The sequence below is a fragment of the Scyliorhinus torazame genome, chromosome 15 (genome assembly GCF_047496885.1).
Source record: "Scyliorhinus torazame isolate Kashiwa2021f chromosome 15, sScyTor2.1, whole genome shotgun sequence".
Taxonomy (NCBI): Eukaryota; Metazoa; Chordata; class Chondrichthyes; order Carcharhiniformes; family Scyliorhinidae; genus Scyliorhinus; species Scyliorhinus torazame.
The window spans coordinates 192,974,208-192,979,965 of NC_092721.1; positions in this window are offsets into that span (position 1 = coordinate 192,974,208).

The following is a 5,758-nucleotide window of genomic DNA, read 5'->3' on the forward strand; positions in this document are numbered from 1 at the left end:
GTTTTCCGTACTGCCACCCCAGCTAATAGGCCAGCACAGGCGGGAGATTGAGAACCATCTTTCCCTTTGACATAAGTCTGTAATCGGGTGTCTTTTGAAGTGCCAGGCTCAGAGGAGTGGGGCAGTAATAGAACATAGAACACAGAACAATACAGCGCAGTACAAGCCCTTCGGCCCACGATGTTGCACCGAAACAAAAGCCATCTAACCTACACTATGCCATTATCATCCATAATGACATGAAAAAATGAAAGGCGGCACGATAGCACAGTGGTTAGCACTGTCGCTTCACAGAACCAGGGTCCCAGGTTCGATTCCCAGCTGGCGTCACTGACTGTGCGGAGTCTGCACGTTCTCCCCGTGACTGCGTGGATTTCCTCCGGGTGCTCCGGTTTCTTCCCACAATTTCCGAAAGACGTGCTGTCAGGTGAATTGGCAATTCTGAATTCTCCCTCCGTGTACCTGAACAGGTGCCAGAATGTGGCGACGAGGGGATTTTCACAGTAACTTCATTGCAGTGTTAATGGGAGCCTATTTTTAACAATAATAAAGATTACTATTATTATTATTACTATTAAGGCTTGCATTTATAGGTGCCTTTTACTTCTGAAGTATTTTTTGAAGTGTAGTTAACACTGCAATATAGAAAACATGACAGCCACGTTTTAATAAACAAACTCCCACAAATAGCAAGGTGAAAATGATCAAATAATCTATTGTTTTGTGGTGTTGACTTTTTTTTTTCTCTTTACTGTTTCGTGGATGTCACTGGTTGAAACAAATATTTCTTGCCCATCCACAAATGCTTGTTAGGCCATTTCAGAGGGCAGTTAAGAGTCAAGCATATTGCTGTGGTTAGTGTTATAAAGTCAGGAGTTACATACAGGCCAGACTGGGTAAGGACACATGATTAATTTCCCTAAAGGGCATTTAAAAAAAAATGTTTTATTCATTTATGGGATGTGGGCGTCGCTGGGTAGGCCAGCATTTATTGCCCATCCCAAGTTGCCTTTCAGAAGGTGGTGGGGAGTTGCCTTCTTGAACGGCTTCAGTCCATGAGGTGTAGGTACACCCACTGTGCTGTTGGGGGGAGTTCCAGGATTTTGCCCCAACTGCAATGAAGGAACCGCAATATATTTCCAGGTCGGGGTGGTTAGTGACTTGGAGGGAAACCTCCAGATGGTGGATTTCCCAGGTATTTGCTGCTCATGCCCATCTAGGTGGTAGTGGTCGTGGGTTTGGAATGTGTTGTCTAAGGAACCTTGGTGAGGTACTGCAAGTGCCTCTTATCGACGGTACACACGGCTGCCATTGTTCATCGGTGGTAGAGGGTTTGAATGTTTGTGGAAGGGGGAGCAATCAAATGGGCTGCTTTGTCCTGGATGATGTCGAGCTTCTTGAGTGTTGTTGGAGCTGCATTCATCCAGGCAAGTGGAGAGAATTCCATTACATTCCTGACTTGTGCCTTGTAGATGGTGGACAGGCTTTGGAGGGGGTCAGGAGGTGAGTTGCTTAGCAAACCAGATGTTTTTTTTTTCTACAATTGATGATAGTTTAATGGTCACTATTATTGAGGCTGGCTTCAGTCCCGGAGTGGGACTCGAGCCAAAACGTTGTTAGAGGCAAGCATAATACCAACTGTGCCAAAGATGATACCAGCGACATTGTGACCTGCAGGGCAACATTCTTGAGACAGTACCACATCGAGGAGGCCATTTTGCTGGCAACACCCTAAGGTTGGTTGCACTTATTTGAAACTCTGAAGGGGCCTTGACTTCTCGATTGAGTCAGGGCCACAAAAAGGTTTGGATCGGAAACACAAACCTCATTGTGAAGCCCTCCATTCCAATCCCATGGAGGGGGAGGAGGTGGAACATGCTGGGTTAGGCTCCTCGAGTCAGATAAACAGGTTTACTAAGAGTCGTGATTTTTTTTTTTAGCATTTACAAAATCAATAAATCAGGTGAGTTCAGAACTAGTCCATTGATATTAGATGATGCCATGCTGATAGTAGTTATGACAGACATGTTTCCCTCTCAATGAAACAATGTACAGTCTGTTCTAAACTGCAAGTTAGAGCAGGGATGATTTACAATGCAATATAAAGTGTTGAATCATAACTGTTTTCAACTTTCCTTCTGTCGTCTCCTGCAAGTGACATATTTAAATGATTCCAGAAATAAATTTTACAATTGAAACTTATTGAATGACAGATTTACTCAAGATGTCAAGGGACCAATTTGCTAAAGTGCATAAGCAACAGAGACCTGCAAAGGCTCAATAAATATATCCAGGGCAAAATAATTCCTCATGAGGTACTACGCTTCAGTTGAATATGGTTGGGTTTCCTCTCATTGTACTGAAAAACTTATGTTTATGATGATATTGGTGCACAATTTAATCTCTTTAGTAGGGAACATAGGTAAGGAGCCAAGGCTATTGTACGATCCCTGTGAAAAAATAACTAACTTGTGTTTGCATAATACCTTGTCACATCACCCAAAATCAGTTCACATCAACTAAATTAAAGTGCGTTGACTAACATTAAAGAGGTGAAAACAGAGGACAATTTGCACATGGTAAAGTCTTACAAATTGTGAAACAAGTATACAATCTATTCGATGTCAGCTGAGGGAGAAATGGTGGCGAGGACATGACTCTTCTCAAATAAAAATTCCAATGAAGGGGCAATTTAATGTGACCAATCTGCCTACCCTGCACATCTTTGGGTTGGGGGGCGTGACCGACGCAGACGCGGGGAGAATGTGCAAACTCCACACAGATAGTGACCCGGGATTGAACCCGGGTCCTCGGCACCGTGAGGCAGCAGTGCTAACCACTATGCCATCGTGCCGCCCTTTCATGGGGCGGGATTCACTCAGCCCAGGCCAGGCTGGAGAATCGCTGGGACGGGCGCGAACCACGAACCGCGCGCCGCCGCCCCGATGCCTGTCCGCCGATTCTCAAGCGAGCTGAGAATTGGCCGCCAGTCGAGGGCCACTCTACGAGGCACCCCCCCGGCGATTTTCCGCCCAGGATGGGCCTATCGATCGGCGGGCCGGCCTCTCGGGCTAAGGGCCTCTTTTGTTCCACGCCGGCCCCTGTAGCCCCACGCCATGTTGCATCGGGGCCGGCACGGTGAAGGGAGCCACTACGCATGCGCGCATTGGCGTCGATCCCACTGCACATGCACGCATTGGCGCTGATCCCACTGCACATGTGCAGACCCGTGGCGCCCATCTACGCAGCTACAGTGGCGTGGGTCGCTCCAGTGCCATGCTGGCCCCCTGTAGGGGTCAGAATCGCTGCTCCTGAGGCCAGGTTGACACCGTCGTGAAATGCGAAGTGGTTTACGATGGCATAACACTTAGCCTCAGGATCAGAGAACAAGTGCGAAATTCTCCGTTATCGGCGGAAAGTCCGCCGATCGGCGCAAAAAACGGTGCAAATCCGACTTGCGTCACGTCGGAAAAATGGGTCGATAGTCTCCGGCCCGAAATGGGCTAACAGCGACGTAACGGGATCCGCGCTTGCGCAGTGGTTCACGCCGTGCAGCGCCATACGCGCTGCATGGCGTGACGGCTCATAAGGCCGCGCTGCTCCCCCCCCACCCGACCGCAACACCCGACCGCAACACCCGACTGGATGGCTGGCCATCGCTCAGCCCCGAGGTTCGAGTCACGGGATGTGGAGGCGCTCCTGGACGCGGTGGAGCAGAGGAGGGATGCCCTGTATCCCGGGCATGGCCGCAGAGTTGCCCCACGCCACAGCCGGCGTCTGTGGAGGGAAGTGGCAGAGGCCGTCACCGCTGTGGCCCTGACACCACGGACAGGCACCCAGTGCCACAAGAAGGTGAACGACATCGTCAGAGCAGGCAGGGTGGGCCTCCCCATATCCCCCCTCCCCATATCCTCCCTCCCCATATCCCCCTCCCCATATCCCCCCTCCCCCATATCTCCATATCCGCCCCCTCCCCCATATCCCCCCTCCCCCATATCCCCCATAACCCCCTCCCCCATATCCCCCCTCCCCATATCCCCCCTCCCCATATCCCCCTCCCCATATCCCCCCTCCCCATATCCCGCCCTCCCCCATATCCCCCTCCCCCATATCCCCCCTCCCCCATATCCCCCTCCCCCATATCCCCCCTCCCCATATCCCCCCTCCCCCATATCCCCCCTCCCCCATATACCCCATATCCCCCTCCCCCATATCCCCCATATCCCCCCTCCCCCATATCCCCCCTCCCCCATATCCCCCTCCCCCATATCCCCCCTCCCCCATATCCCCCCTCCCCCTCCCCCATATCCCCCCTCCCCCATATCCCCCATATCCCCCCTCCCCCATACCCCCTCCCCCATATCCCCATATCCCCCCCTCCCCTATATCCCCCCACCCCCAAATCCCCCCTCCCCCATATCCCCTTCCCCCATATCCCCCCTCCGCATATCCCCCCTCCCCCATATCCCCCCTCCTGCATATCCCCCCCTCCCCCATATCCCCCCTCCCCCATATCCCCCCTCCCCCATATCCCCCTCCCCATATCCCCCCTTCCCCCATCTGCCCCATATCCCCCTCCCCATATCCCCCATATCCCCCCTCCCCCATATCCCCCTCCCCCATATCCCCCCTCCCCATATCCCCCCTCCCCTATATCCCCCTTATCCCCCCACCCCCATATCCCCCCCCATATCCCCCCTCCCCCATATCCCCCCTCCACCATATCCGCCCCTCCCCCATATCCGCCCTCCCCCATATCCCCCCTCCCCCATATCCCCCTCCCCCATATCCCCCATATTCCCCTCCCCCATATCCCCCCTCCCCCATATCCCCCCCATATCCCCCCTCCCCCATATCCCCCCTCCCCCATATCTCCCCTCCCCCATATCCCCCCTCCCCATATCCCCCATATCCCCCCCACCCCCATATCCCCCATATCCCCTCCACCCCCATATACCCCATATCCCCCATATCCCCAAGTGAATCCAGCCCTAACCTTAACCTCTGCAATGCACGCGCAACCGATGGCGTGCATTCATATACCTGCCTAGCACTGTTGCCTTTTACCCCTGCCCCCCCCCCCCCACAGGAGAAGCGCGCACACAACAATAGGAAGCATGTGAGGACTGGAGGAGGGCCCGCTGATGAGAGGTCACTGACCGTACACGAGGAAAGGGCCCTGGAACTGGCTGGCGGACCTGAGGACCGGGAGGTTGCTGATGCAGAGGTCGGGGGAGTACTAGCGAGTGAGCCACCGACAGCCAGTCCCCATATCCCCTCTCCCCTATATCCCCTTCCCCCGTATCACCTGATCACTGCCTGATGTCTAACCATGCATGCTTCATTGTGTATCGCAGGACCAAACGTCCAGGCACCCATCCCCACAGATGCAGACCGCCCGCAGGATGCCCCTCGGAGACAACAGGAGACGGAGAGACCCGCACCCTCCAGCATGCGACGCCCGCAGGATGCCCCTCGGAGACCACAGGAGACGGAAAGACCCGCACCCTCCAGCATGCGACGCCCACAGGATGCCCCTCGGAGACCACAGGAGACGGAGAGACCCGCACCCTCCAGCATGCTACGCCCGCAGGATGCTCCTCGGAGACCACGGGAGACGGAGAGACCCGCACCCTTCAGCATGCGACGCCCGCAGGATGCCCCTTGGAGACCACGGGAGACGGAGAGACCCGGACCATCGAGCATGCGACGCCCGCAGGATGCCCTCGGAGACCACGGGAGACGGAGAGACCCGGAC